At 45.4% G+C, this 15,542-nt stretch overlaps 1 pseudogene across 1 annotated transcript in view; it reads right to left on the bottom strand.

Moving 5' to 3' along the window:
* Positions 1–1,973: 1,973 nt before the first annotated feature.
* The window catches only part of LOC143509987 (protein diaphanous homolog 1-like), a 20,933-nt pseudogene continuing 7,364 nt past the window's right edge, over positions 1,974–15,542 (bottom strand). Inside the window, exons 13-26 of the transcript XR_013129860.1 lie at positions 15,356–15,420; positions 14,186–14,853; positions 12,673–12,787; positions 12,023–12,118; positions 11,675–11,769; positions 10,189–10,290; positions 9,388–9,627; positions 9,034–9,163; positions 8,633–8,757; positions 7,618–7,782; positions 7,042–7,183; positions 2,832–4,731; positions 2,588–2,740; positions 1,974–2,175 (exon numbers count right to left, since the gene is read on the bottom strand). The product of XR_013129860.1 is annotated as a protein diaphanous homolog 1-like (transcript). The remainder of the gene's footprint in view (positions 2,176–2,587; positions 2,741–2,831; positions 4,732–7,041; positions 7,184–7,617; positions 7,783–8,632; positions 8,758–9,033; positions 9,164–9,387; positions 9,628–10,188; positions 10,291–11,674; positions 11,770–12,022; positions 12,119–12,672; positions 12,788–14,185; positions 14,854–15,355; positions 15,421–15,542) is intronic.

Here is a 15,542-nt window from a genome sequence, read left to right as displayed (position 1 = left end):
AGAAGCGGCAGCCAATTGCGCACAGCGTACTCTCTACCGGAAGCCACAGCCCCCTGGGGGACTGAATGGGGTGCAGAGCACCATCCACCACTGGGCATACAAGCACACACACACACACACACTCAGACACTACTTTTTTTAATTGAATAGAGACACAGACACACACTCAGGGAGAATTTGTCAGGGACTGCCAATTTACCTAACCTCCATGTCTTTGGACTATGGGAGGAAACCAGAGACCCCGGAGGAAACCCACACAAACACAGGGAGAACATGGAAACTCTACTCAGATAGGGACTTGAACCCAAGACCCCAGTGCTGAGAGGCAAACGTGCTAACCACCAAGCCACCGTGTTGCCATATTATAGTGGGATTAATATGATCGAATTTCCTAGTGTAACCCAGGTATAAATATTGCTCAGTGGATTATAAAATAATTATATTTTATTTAATATTTAATAAAATAATATAAAATAATTATTCGAAGTAATCAGATAAACATAAAATTATATAAGCATATTTATTTTACTTCTTTGAACTAAGGAAGTAGGCTACTAGCCAATCAGGTTTAAGCCCTTCCTACCACACAATTTGAAGGTTGATACGAACTTTATCTCTATCTTTTCTCTTCGCGCTTGTTCAGCATGGACGTGCATCTGAGCTTTCCTTTTCAATTAAACCGTTAAGTTTAAGTTTTGTCCGAACAAGAGACCCTGGAACCCCATCTTGACATTGCATGTGTTTAACGAGCTTTGGTAAGATGTGTTTTGTGAATTAAAGTGGTTATTAACTGTAAAATGAGTTCAGAATGGTGCTCAGTGTGATATTAGTTTGTCTCTTATTCAATGCAAAATGTTAGCATTACCGAGTAGTTAATAAATATGTATATATATATATATATATATATATATATATATATCTGCAGAGCCCTGCACATTCAATGTAGTTTGTGTGTAAGATGGCGGTACCATGTGCGCGAATGAAAATGGTTGATGTTACCTGTTATGGTCGCCTGATGGCGCCTATCGCCCATGTTTAGCTATGCTAAAACGTAGCTATGCTATGTTTCCCTTATGTTCTTAGCTTTGCTGAGCAGTTAAGGTTATATGCTCAGGCAAATATTGTTATTGCTCTATAATTAATATTCATAAAATCATATTTAAAAATTGTACAGTTAAAAGCTATAGAATGTTTTGTTAGATTATTAATTTTATTGACAGTGTTGTGATTTTCATCTTAATCCCTTCATAGTTTGTTTACATTACAGTATTGAATCAACAGCTTATCATAATTCACATATATTTTGAGAAGTCATAAAGTATTAATCAAATCTCTAATATTAATCACTATATGTTTTGCTTACATTATATTATTGATCAAGTTGTTTGTTAGTAACAATGACGGTGTAAGCGCTTGTGTGCCACTTCCAATACTCCATGCGTTTGCAGTAGGCTAAAAATGGGATGTGTAAGAGGAGGCTCACTGTGACCTTATGTGGTAAGGCCAGGTAGTAAGACCTCGCTTCCAGAATAGAGACAGCTGTAGGTTAAACTATGGAATGTGCAGTTCCTATGTTTAGGAAGGAAAGCATATATAATGGTGAAGAGAGCAGACAGCTTCAGAGCTGCACAAGGGGTGACATGATTAGGTAATGTGAGCTCTCCAGAGATCTCTGTATTAATTAATAGGCCTATGTGTATTTTTTAATAAAAGGCTAAAGACAAGACTGGTAATGTTTTCTTTTGCAATCAACGAACACGCTGCGCTGAGGTAAGAAAAGGTTAAGCGCAACAACAGTTAATATGGTTATTGTCATATTGCCTATTTATTTTCCTGTGAATTGAAGTTATATGATTCATTTGAATTGTTACAAAATTTATTTGTTGTATGTGGTATATATGTGTGTGTACATGATTGTGCTATGTTGGGAAAAACGTGACTTTATGCCTATTTGGTGTACAGATCAGGTTTTATTGGAGCCTTGAGACGTCAAGCAGGGTCATAGTGTGGAATCCCTTTCCCTGTGGCTTCAACTTGAATGGTCCTGATGCCTCCTGTCAGGTTTCTTGCATGTGCGGAGCCTTGAGTGATTACCAGCTCTGATAGCAGGACACCCCATCCACAGGTGCCCTTCTTGAGTTCTGATTTCTCCGGTAAGGAGTGGCGAGCCAAGTCCTGAAAAAGAGATAAAGCAATTGCATGCAGAAGAGAATACTACGGAACTGGACTGAGACACACACACATGCGCACCCACACACACACATGTATGTTTTTATTTATTTATTTATTCTGTCTACCCATTCACCTAATCCATGTGCATTATTTACTGATGTGCTGATAATCTCCAGGTTTGTAAGATCCCCAAATTAAATTTTTATTTACATGGTCTGAGTCACTGAATTTGTCCTCCAAAGCTTACCAGCTCTTTCACGAGCCTAGATCTGGTCCAAAGAATATACAAAACCCCACTGCCATTGTTGAACCCGTTACACTAGCCTTAGTTAGGACTCTAGCTGCAGCATTTTGTACAAGTTGTAGCTTCTTTATGGACTATTTAGAGCATCCAATTAGAAGACTATTACACTACCTCGTTCCTGTAGGCTTGCCCTGTCTGAGATGAGCCCGACCACTGTGGTATCATCTGCAAACTTGATGACCTTGTTGCTGTGGTGGGTAGCGACGCAGTCATATGTATAGAGGCTGTAGAGGAGTGGGCTAAGCACACAGCCCTGCGGTGTCCCTGTGTTGAGAAAGAGAGCCGTGGAGATGTGAGGACCCAATCTGACCCTCTGGGAGTGACCTGACAGGAAGTCCAGTATCCAGTTGCATACCTGTGATGGGAGTCCTAGATCTGACAGCTTGGATACCAGTCTATGTGGGAGGATGGTATTAAAGGCCGAGCAGTCTGGCATAACTCCCTAGCTGCTCCAAGTGGGTCAGCGCAGTGTGTAGAGTTGTCACCACGGCGTCCGCTGTGGATCTCTTTGCTTTGTAGGCAAATTGAAGAGGGTCCAGGTTGGCTGGCAGACAGGCAATGACACGACTCTGCACCAGCTTCTCGAAGCACTTCATGATGACAGATGTTAGCGCAACAGGGCGGAAGTCATTCAGACTATATGTTTTTGATTTATACATACAGCCAATGAGTTGAAGTGACAAGGGGAAGAGAGATCTTCCCCTGGTGCAGAAACAGCAGGCCTGAATACATCTAGCCTGGTAAAAATCAAGACCTCCTAAATCTCAGAAGCTTTCATTTTCAAGAATAAACCATAACCAAAGTCCAAAGCTCTTAACAACAGGGCTGAATCAGTAATTTGATCAGAGCTGAACATCTAGAAATGGGAAGAGATGAAACTATGCACAAGAGGTGTGCTCATGGCAATGGCACATAAAGAAAACCAAAGCTCTTTAGCAAGCTAGAACGTATGCAGATATACAGGCGAACCGTCCGTAGGTCAAATGACTGCAAAGTGCTCTTCATACAAGCTCAACTGTTCAGGCAGTGTGCAAAGACCACATCGCTGCCAGATCTTCGTCAGACGCCTCCATAAAGTACTGTTGTAAAAGAAGCTGCCTCTTCAGGCCACCGACGAGAAGCACAGAGATGTGCACTTTGATTCATTCAGTGCAGCCACTCAGTGCAGCCCAAAACATTTCCCGATGCCAATGTGTTGAAGTGACAAGGGGAAGAGAGACGTTCCCCTGGAGCAGAAACAGCAGGCCTGAATACATCTAGCCTGGTAAAAATCAAGACCTCCTAAATCTCAGAAGCTTTCATTTTCAAGAATAAACCATAACCAAAGTCCAAAGCTCTTAACAACAGGGCTGAATCAGTAATTTGATCAGAGCTGAACATCTAGAAATGGGAAGAGATGAAACTATGCACAAGAGGTGTGCTCATGGCAATGGCACATAAAGAAAACCAAAGCTCTTTAGCAAGCTAGAACGTATGCAGATACACAGGCGAACCGTCCGTAGGTCAAATGACTGCAAAGTGCTCTTCATACAAGCTCAACTGTTCAGGCAGTGTGCAAAGACCACATCGCTGCCAGATCTTCGTCAGACACCTCCATAAAGTACTGTTGTAAAAGAAGCTGCCTGCATGTGTTGAAGTGACGAGGGGAAGAGAGATCTTCCCCTGGAGCAGAAACAGCAGGCCTGAAACATCGAACGTCATCTCAGCAGAAGGTGTGAACAGAGTGCTGGGCCCGTCTGGCTCAAGCAGCTGAGAGATGCAGAGAGCGGCCACAGGACCAGTCTCTGGATGCTGCGGCTATGTTACGTGCTGACAGCAGGATCAGGACACAGCCTTAACTTTCTGCACACATACAGAAGAGAAACTGTTCATGTTGTACAAGTACTGAAGTAACACCCTCAAGAGAAATAGCAGATGCATCTGCTCCAGTAGTATTCAAGTGCACAAGAAAGCCGAAAGAGAACAGCGCATCTGTGAAAGGGGCCAATGGTATGCCCTGAAGACTTTCTCTAGGGGTCAAAGAGAGCCCAGCCCTCATTTTTAGACCCCAAGCACTGTAGGATCGTGCTAACTTGAACGTGAAAGGGCACTGTCCAAGAGATCCTCCAGTGAACCCATGTCTTCCACTGGCTCCGCCTTCCTGCTTTCAGTGTCCAATCGTTTCTTTTTGGAGGCGGCACTGGATGGAGTGTCTTCTTGCAGCAGTTCTTTGGCGAGAATGTTTGTCACTGCATGGCCTGCTCGTCTCCGATTGGCTAAGAGAGCAAGAGAAAAAGAGGAGGCACATACAGAGGTGAGAGAGTAACCTGTACAGGACGGACAATAAATCCGATTTACTCTGATTTCAGTACCATTTACTGCATGCTGCAATGTTTTGAAATATTTGTTTGGCATAAACATTTGGTTCCTGGTAGACATTTCAGGATAACCTAAACGGGCAAGACGAGGGACATTTTACTCTCTTTAGTGAGTTAGTGTAAGCGCAGGTGTAATTTCACTCTCTTTAGTGAGTTAGTGTAAGCACAGGCATAATTTTACTCTCTTTAGTGAGTTAGTGTAAGCACAGGCATAATTTTACTCTCTTTAGTGTGTTAGTGTAAGCACAGGCGTCATTTTGCTCTTCTTAAACATACAATTTTGTACAAAAAAAAAAACAATGAGCGTAATACATTTGTTGAAGCAGTTCATTTTAAAATGGTGAGCCCAGTTTGCCTGTAGGTGACACCTCTGTATGATGCAGTAGTAAATGTCTACACACATCAAAGTCTCATGTTCTGTTTTCATACATACAAAGCAAACACGCAAAACAAACGCATGCAAAGGGAGACATTGTGGAAGTTCAAGGCCCGGTTGGCTTCTCCACAAGAGCACACACAAACCGCCACCGATATCACAAATCCACATGGTGCACTCAACAAATAACACCTGTAACTAACACTCCAGTACTCTAAACCATACAGCATGCATACACACACGCAGGCGTGCACACACACGTGTGGCCGAGCAGGTATCCAACGTAAACTGGGATAAGCAAGGAGTGTTAACAGAGTTCTACAGTTAAGGCCACGTTCAAAGTCGCCTACATCCCATACTGGGATGTTTCAAGACACTATTCCTGCATAGCCTGTATCCATGGCAATGGCCCACATCCATGGTGGCTTCCTGTATGGGCGTTAATGAGAGGTAAGGGGGAGATATGGGGTTTAGTTAGCACCCTGATTTAATCTTTCCTGTATGGGCGTTAATGAGAGGTAAGGGGGAGATATGGGGTTTAGTTAGCACCCTGATTTAATCTTTCCTGTATGGGCGTTAATGAGAGGTAAGGGGGAGATATGGGGTTTAATTAGCACCCTGATTTAATCTTTCCTGTATGGGCGTTAATGAGAGGTAAGGGGGAGATATGGGGTTTAGTTAGCACCCTGATTTAATCTTTCCTGTATGGGCGTTAATGAGAGGTAAGGGGGAGATATGGGGTTTAGTTAGCACCCTGATTTAATCTTTCCTGTATGGGCGTTAATGAGAGGTAAGGGGGAGATATGGGGTTTAATTAGCACCCTGATTTAATCTTTCCTGTATGGGCGTTAATGAGAGGTAAGGGGGAGATATGGGGTTTAGTTAGCACCCTGATTTAATCTTTCCTGTATGGGCGTTAATGAGAGGTAAGGGGGAGATATGGGGTTTAGTTAGCACCCTGATTTAATCTTTCCTGTATGGGCGTTAATGAGAGGTAAGGGGGAGATATGGGGTTTAATTAGCACCCTGATTTAATCTTTCCTGTATGGGCGTTAATGAGAGGTAAGGGGGAGATATGGGGTTTAATTAGCACCCTGATTTAATCTTTCCTGCTTGTACTTTTTTCCCCTCTAGAAGCACTACAGTGAATTTCTATTCCTCTAAATTCTTAATTTATTCTATTTTCACATTTTAACACTTTATGAGTATGGCGTTTTATATTTTTATATCATATTGTAATTAAACTTTTATCTCTAATTTTCAAAACATTTAATAAATTGGTTGTCACATTTTTGTAAAAACCTCTCAGAGGTAATGTGCCATATTTTTGTCAATTGTAATTTTTCATCGCAATCGAAATTTGTCCTCCACTTTTTACCCATCTGTGCAGTTAGAACACACACACACACACACACACACACACACACACACACACACACTAGTGATTACTAGGGGGCTGTGGATCACACGTGCCCAGAGCGGTGGGCAGCCCTAGCCCATGCGTGTGTGTGTGTTCTAATTGCACAGATGGGTAAATGCAGAGGACGCCTGTGCGCAGCAGTTATGGAAAAGGGATTAGGAGCAAAAAAAATGGCAATTCTCTCATACAGGCGCACACACACACACACACACACACACACACACACACACACACACACACACACACACACACACACACAGACGACTCTCCTACTGAGATTTCATGGACTATGACTGCCTTCAGTGGTGAATGATGAGAACTACACCAGCGCTCCAGACTCAAACAAGCACATTCCCAGAGGACTCCCCCTTCTCCAGCGTCATGCAGACGCAGCAGGGCTCGTGTGTCATACCGCCGTTGATGTTGAGGATCTGGCCCGCGTTCGTCCTCTTCTGACGCTCCTCCTTCTCCTTCTCCGCCTTTTCCCGTGCCAGCTTCGCCTTGTGCATCCTCTCCTCAGACTCCTTGCGCTTCTGGTTCTCAATCACAGCTTGCTGTAACGGACCACACACACACACACACACAAATATGCAACCGTACCAAAAAACAAATAACTTTTTCACGTTTCTTCACTAAAATCTTCCTGTCTATGCACTAGCATGTGCTCATTTTGCTTGTGCTTTGGTGCGTTTGTGTGTCTGGATGTTTTATACGGAAAAGAAGGGAGCAGATATCTGCGTTTATTACTATAAACAGCCCAGACAGACAGAATAGCCTAACCACACGCTGGCGTTCTCTCTCTCCCACACACACACTGCGGTATTTCAAAAATGCAATCAAACTACACTTAGCTCAGGAATGTCAATATCTACATCTGCACAGGAAGCGTTACAGCTCAGAACTGTACAAACCTTGTGGAAGAACAATCAGAACCATAAATGTCATACTGGGCTCATAAGAGTTGGTCAACGGTGACCTACGACCTTACCTGGAACATGTTCCTGAAGATGTTGAGGTCACCGAACAGCTTCTCGGGGGTCATCTTCTTGATGTCAAAGACCAGGTACTTGGCCAGGTCTTCGTACTGCCTGTTCATGTTTTTGTGCATCAGTTCCAGCTCCTCAAACTGCTCTTGTGCGCTCACCACAAAACTGTAGGCCAAGTTAAAGAACAAACAAGGGCCAAGCACCACCTACACGTCACTACACTGGACAGAGGTCAGTAACGCCACGCTGGACAGAGGTCAGTGACACTACACACTATACAGGACAACAGTCAACTTCTACAACATGCCTTTATAATAGCCATCAACCTAATCAAGTCATCTAGTCAATACGAATAATTTTTTAAATAGTAGGGATAAAAGGCAAACAATAATAATTATTACTGTAATAATAATAATAGTCAAAATAGGCAAAAAAAAGCTTTCCTTCATCTGTTAATGTGCTTTGATTTAAATAAAAGTCATCCTGAAATGCTTCTTCTCTCAAATGAAACTACAGACACTGAACAATCACAAAAGCCGTTTCTAAACATATACTAGAACAGGCGTACTCAACTAAATTTGTCCGCGGTCCAATTTTGGCAGATACCTGTGACCTGAGGTCCGGTGCGGCGGGGGTGGCGAACGTAAGTTGTTGAGCGGGGGTGGCGAACGTAACACTCGTGACGGAGTGTTTTTTCAATAGCCCTTAAATATATGCTACGGTTTTGTTTTGGTCCGTATCCAGTTAATCAGGAATGAGATTGGGTCCGGACAGGACTGCGTTCGGGTCCGGATCCGGACCGCGGTCCGCCAGTTGAGTACCCCTGTACTAGAAGGTTCCTGTCATTCACACAGCGGACTTCCGCTCAGTCACCCAGCAGGACGTGACCTCATGACTGGTGTGTCCAGGGGAAACGTCCTGATGTTCAACAGTGTCACTGCACTCAGACTCCTTCACAAACACGGACACAAACTGAGACACCGAGGCCTGCCGTGCTGGCAGTCAGGGAAAGGATATTGTCATCTTCTCCACAAACATGTCCTTGTCATTCTGGGGTGGAGGGAACGTCTCTATGTCCTTCTCCAGACTCTTGATCTGCTTCCCCATTTGTTCCAGATCTTTCTGCAGGGCCTCTGCAAACACTGCAAAGAAACAGAGATGCTGACTTATTCCATTTCTCTGAAAAGACAGAAGACTACACAGTTTCTGCAACATTTTTTTCTTTGTTATTTGCGGTGTCCTTGACATGGTTCTTTATGACAGATCTTTACATGTATGATTTATGTGCATGGTGCTACTTAGTGCTTTAATCATGATTAATAAGCATGAGTGCCAAAAGACTATGTACGAGTGTGTGTGTGTGTGTGTGTGTGTGTGTGCGTGTGTGTGTGTGTGTGTGTGTGTGTGTGTGTGTGCACCTCGGCTGGCCTTCTGCAGGTGGATTAGCTCATCTGTGAAGTGCATGACTTCAGGGTGCTTCTCCTGACACAGGTCTGCCAGGAAGTGCAGAAGAGTCTGCTTCTGGTCTGCTGACTTAGTATCCCGTAGCTGCAGTAAAGGGGGGGGGGGGGGGGGGGGGGGGGGTGAGCAGGGTGTGTTAATGCCTCTATAAACAACCATTAAGCAATAGGTACATTCACTGTATGCTGCATCATGCATACACACACACATGTGTGTGTGTGTGTGTGTGTGTGTGTGTGTGTGTGTGTGTGTGTGTGTGTGTGTGTGTGTGTGTGTGTGTGTGAGTGTGAGTGTATATAAGAGCGAGACACCTTGCACAGGTAGCTGATGTTGAAACCGAATGCATTGGCGTTACGGGATCCTGCGTTCATGAAGTTGCCCAGCAGCAGGATGATCTCCAGGAGGTTGGCAAAGTTCTTGCTCTGCCTCAGCTCCTCGCACGCTGCCGTCACGGCAACGATATCTGGCTTCAAGATGTTCACCTGCTCGTCAAACTGCAGGCGGAACAGGATGGCAGTGAGGCGGGGCTTCAGTCTCTTCACTGAACTGATCTGGAGGACGGAGGACCAGGGAGAGATCACACACACACACACACACACACACACACACACACACACACACACACACACACACACACACACACACACACACACACCACACACACACACACATACACACACACACACACACACACACACACACACACACACACACACACACACACCACACACACACACACACACACACACACACACACACACACACATACAAGCTCATTCCTTCTAGCTTCACTTAGTGAAAGCAGCACAAAGTTCTTCTGACACCTGTATTGCTCACTAGGGCCAGCACCGACATTCTGTGACTTCATTAGATGGACAATATTTGAAATTATTGTCTGAATGAAAATGCAAAACATACAATGAAGAGAATGTAACAGTGAAAAATGACAGGTATTTGGCACTGAACCAAAAATTTAAGACAGAGACGTGTGTGTGTGTGTGTGTGTGTGTGTGTGTGTGTGTGTGTGTGTGTGTGTGTGTGTGTGTGTGTGTGTGTGTGTGTGTGTGTGTGTATGTGTGTGTGTGTGTGTGTGTACCCGTGTGTGTACCCACCACTACTCCAAACTGTTCTGACTCTGCAAGATCATCATACTCATCCTTGAGCTCTAATAATGCACTCAACTGTTCCTGCTTAGGCAACAACTTCAGCAAACTCTGAAACACACACACATACACACACACACATGATCAGATACAAATGATAAAGTAGCCAAAAACCTAGGCGTCATACTCGACTCTGACCTATCATTTGATAAATACATAGATAATACTACTAGGATAGCTTTTCTACATCTCCGCAACATTGCCAAGTTAAGAAATGCATTATCACAGGATGATGCAGAAAAATTGATGCACGCCTTTGTTAGCTAGATTAGATTACTGTAACTCACTACTGTCAGGATGTTCAAATAGGAATCTAAATAAACTTCAAATAGTTCAAAATGCCGCAGCCAGAGTTCTGACCAGAACTAGAAAATTTCAGCATATCAGACCAGTCCTATCAGCCCTCCATTGGCTCCCAGTTAAATTCCGTATTGACTTTAAAATTCTTTTATTAACTTATAAAGCACTGCATGGGCTTGCTCCTGAATACCTCCAGGAACTTATTTCCTATTATGAACCCCCACGTCCACTAAGATCACAGGGTACTGGCCTTTTATTAGTTCCACAAATTAACAAGGTAACAGCAGGGGGAAGAGCCTTTTCTTGTAAGGCCCCCCAGCTTTGGAACAACCTTCCAAAATGCATCCGGGACTCTGACACAGTCACAATCTTTAAGTCTAGGTTGAAAACCCACTTATTTAGTCTAGCGTTTGATAATTAATATCCCCCTTAGATAAAGGTACAGATCCAGGGGTTCATAGACGAAGGGTTTTATGGTAGACTGGGGCGCTGGTGCTGTCGTCCTGTCACTGCTTGAGGTCACTCAAGTTTGTTGACAGTGCAGTGGATGGATGCCATTGTCTCAGAATGCCCCCAAGTCTATGTTACCTTCTGGTTCTGCCTTTTTTAGCTAGGCTGTAATATATTAACTTAATGCCGGAGTTGCTGCCACACTCCAGAAATGTGTTTAATTTTATCTGTCCTGTATATTTCCTCATACAGAGCTAATTTTCCCTGTTTCATTTCTCCACATGGCTGCCCGCCTGCTTGAGGAATAATGAGATGAGGAGAGACAAGCGATCCATCCTGGGCCGGCCACCTCCTAACCGGATGCCTACACCATGATGGACATTATTACATCTTTTTCCTTTTCTATATTTCCTTCTGTCTAAATTGTTGTTGTTGTCATGGTGACCGGTGTCGGCCAGAGGAGGATGGGTTCCCCCCCTTTTTCCCCCCCCAAGTTTTTCCTTGCCACTGTGGCCCTTGGCTTGCTCACTGGGGGCTAGGACTCGGCACTTGTAAAGCTGCTTTGTGACAACAACTGTTGTAAAAAGCGCTATATAAATAAAATGTGATTGATTGATTGATTGAAATGAGATCTTACTGCATATGTGAAGCACTGGTGAAGTACCAAACAAACATGCACACCCACCTGCACCATGTTTTCAGTGAGCACCTTCTCGTTAACTTCTAGAATCACATTTTTGATCTGCTCATACGGCATTCTGTTTGACCCCAGGAAGATAGCTGCTCCACACACACACACACACACACACACACACACACACACACACACACACACACACACACAATCAGACAAACCAGTAGCAGTTTCTTGTTAAGCTTCAGCTCGATTCATTACAGTGAAATTAAAATAACAGCAGGTAAGTGTTGGCTCGTTGCTATGGCCCATCTCTATGGCCCACAACACTGTTCATCAGCAGTCTGCCAGCACACATGCAGGAAGGTGAGAGATCAAAGGTCATGAACCCGTACTCACAGAGGTTCTGGGAAGTTTTGGAGTCGAGAACCTTCAACTCCTTCACCTTCTTCTTCTGAGCTGCCTTTCCATCCACTTTCTCCTGGTCTTTTATGGCTACATATGATGGAAGGAAAGAGAACATGAGGGAGAGAGCCGTTTGTGAGAGATGCAGATATTTTCTACTTTATAATCTGATATTTATAACTGTAGCTAAAAAAAGACTAATGATGGACAGAGGGGGGATGTGAGGTGATCTACTGAGAAGATGATCAGACAGAGGGGAGATGTGAGGTGATCTACTGAGATGATGATCAGACAGAGGGGAGATGTGAGGTGATCTACTGAGATGATGATCAGACAGAGGGGAGATGTGAGGTGATCTACTGAGATGATCAGACAGAGGGGGGATTTGAGGTGATATATTGAGGAGATGATCAAGACAGAGGGGGGTGTGAGGTGATATATTGAGGAGATGATCAAGACGGGGGGGGGGGGGGGGTGTGAGGTGATCTACTGAGGAGATCAGACAGAGGGGGATGTGAGGTGATATATTGAGAAGAGGCATACAAAACATGCCCACCAAGACAAACTAGTACACACATACACACACACACACACACACACACACACACACACACACACAAACAAAAAAAAAGGTAACGACTCACCCTTGGTCTGGGAAGTGAAGGTGAGAGTGAGTTTGGAGAAGAGTTCTTTGCTCTCGAAGCGTTCCTCCTTCGCCTTGACCCAGATGCTGCTCTCAGACAGATCCTCAGGCCTGATCTACAGCCAACACCATCACAACACTATCACAACACATTCCCCCCAATGCCTGTCCATCACTACAGCCCACAAATGAGTACATCTCCCCTCATACAAACGATCAGGATACCAGCACTGAATCCTAGAAGTGAGAGCAGGAAAGGAGCGCATGAAAACTGCAGGAGATTAGAGCCCAACACAGACACGACCTCACATACAGACTGCACACCAATGTCATGGTGAGAGGGACTGAAGTGGGGTGTGGAGAGGGGGCTGAAACTCATTAAAGGACCAAAATGGGACAAAAGATCCAATACACTCTGGAAACAGCAGACGAGATAGCACTCCTCGCTCTAATCTCCCCACTCCGTCTCTCTCTCTCTCCTCGCTCTAATCTCCCACGCCGTCTTTCTCTCTCTCCTCGCTCTAATCTCCCCACTCTGTCTCTCTCTCCTCGCTCTAATCTCCCACTCTGTCTCTCTCTCTCTCCTCGCTCTAATCTCCCACTCCATCTCTCTCTCTCTCCTCATTCTAATCTCCCCACTCTGTCTCTCTCTCCTCGCTCTAATCTCCCCTCTAGGTCTCTCTCTCTCCTCGCTCTAATCTCCCCTCTCTGTGTCTCTCCATTGCTTTTTCATTCCGGCTGTCTGGATTTTATTTACCACCCGATCTTCTCCTTCCATACAGGAGATCTGATCACAGCAGGAGCTGCCTTAATTAGCAGATTAATTTTCAGCTAATTAGACAAGTGTTAAATGTTTAAAACTTTAATCAGGTTGTTTCAAGAACTGACCCCCCGCCCGCTTGGTTGGGTTGGGGAACGTGGCCGGTTCTGGGGTGGGTTAGAGAACGTAAACTGTCGACAGGGGGGGGGGGCAAACGCATTTGGGCGTCTGCTACCTGTTTGTTGTTGCCATAATGGCAATCCCCGGCATCGTCTTGAGATCGCGGGGCGCGATTTCAAAATAAGAGCGGATAGCGCGATTGAAAAAAAAGATTCCGTAAAAAAAACACTTTTCAAAACAGCTCGCGGGCCAGAAATAGATAGCCGCTATTTGAGTATGGGGGCTATATGGGGCTATAGGGGGAGGTAGAAGGTTTTGATGTTTTAACTCTTGCATAAGGGTGAGAACGAGCCAGAGAACAAGAGAGAGAGGAGGAGGAAAAAGCTGTAGGACTAATAATCACACATGGTTCATACACATACATGTAACATGCTATCAGAGTGTCACACACACCCCCACGTCCCTGGACATACACACAGCTACGGCTAAACAATTTGGCGGTACACGTTATATGAACTGACCTGTAGTTCTGTAATACACATATAGACCTGCCCACATACCTCCACACACACACACACACACACACACACACACACACACACACACACACACACACACACACACACACACACACCTTGCTCCAGTTGACTCGCTTGAGCTGCACCTCAGGCTTGTACTCCTTCTTGGGCTGGAGGCCGAAGGGGAGCTGTGGAGGTGCGGGGGCCCAGCCTCCAAACCCCCCGGGGGGAGGGGGAGGCATCCCAAGCATGCCGATTGGTGGAGGCGGTGGCATACCCGGACATCCTGGGGGCGGAGGTGGAGGTGGAGGCATGCCAGGACCACCGGGCAAAGGAGGGGGCGGCGGAGGCATCATAGCTCCCTGCCCGGGTAAAGGTGGAGGGGGTGGGGGGTACTGACATCCCTGGTAAAGGTGGAGGGGGTGGGGGTACTGACATCCCTGGTAAAGGTGGAGGGGGGTGGGGGTACTGACATCCCTGGTAAAGGTGGAGGGGGTGGGGGTACTGACATCCCTGGTAAAGGTGGAGGTGGGGGAGGCATGCCTGGTAGAGGAGGGGGTGGAGGTACGGCTGCTTGGCCAGGTAACGGAGGTGGAGGTGGGGGCGTGGCTTGGCCAGGTAATGGTGGGGGAGGCGGGGCCATAGGCCAAGCTGTTTGGCCAGGTAAGGGTGGAGGTGGAGGAGGTATGCCTGGTGGAGGAGGGGGTGGAGGTATGGGGACTGTTGGGACTTTTGTCAGGAGTTCAGACTTGGCTTCCTCGAGATCCTTAGACAATTTCTCAATCTGAAATATATGTAGAGAGAAATAGCCAGAAAGACAGGGAGGGGGGGGAGGGAGAATTATTACATCTCTGGTCATGAGGGAAACCAAGAAAGTCGTGGTGAACCCCTGCTGAAGACATGGCTGTGTTAGCACTCTACTCACCCCTTTCACAACATCAAATGTAGACGACAGCAAACCAGCAGCCATAAAAGCTTAAATTAGCACTTTTTTAAATTCAACAAATGTCTTTTATGTGTGGTGCCGGGGGTGTATGTGAGCTTAGAGCTGGTATGCTGAGAAAGTTTGATTATATGTAAAATATTCAGCAGTGTTGAAAAGTGATGGGTGAGCATGTGACCTTGGAAATGTGAGATGTCTATGTGCATGTGCAAGCCGTGTGTGTGTGTGTGTGTGTGTGTGTGTGTGTGTGTGTGTGTGTGTGTGTGTATGTGTGTGTGTGTGTGTGTGTGTGTGTGTGTGTGTGTGTGTGTGTGTGTGTGCGTGTGTGTGTGATTCTGTTTACCTTCTTCTCTAGCTCTATGACCTTGGCCTCACTGATCTCCAGTTTAGTCTTATCCACCATATTATCTAGAGGAGGAGGGGAAACAAAGTTAGTGAGAGAAGGTGTCTGTGGGCATGTGAAAGAGAGAGAGAGAGAGAGAGAGAGAGAGAGAGAGAGAGAGAGAGAGAGAGAGAGAGAGCGGGGGGGG

The sequence above is a fragment of the Brachyhypopomus gauderio genome, chromosome 3, assembly GCF_052324685.1.
Source record: "Brachyhypopomus gauderio isolate BG-103 chromosome 3, BGAUD_0.2, whole genome shotgun sequence".
Taxonomy (NCBI): domain Eukaryota; kingdom Metazoa; phylum Chordata; class Actinopteri; order Gymnotiformes; family Hypopomidae; genus Brachyhypopomus; species Brachyhypopomus gauderio.
This window is presented reverse-complemented; position numbering and strand designations above follow the sequence as displayed.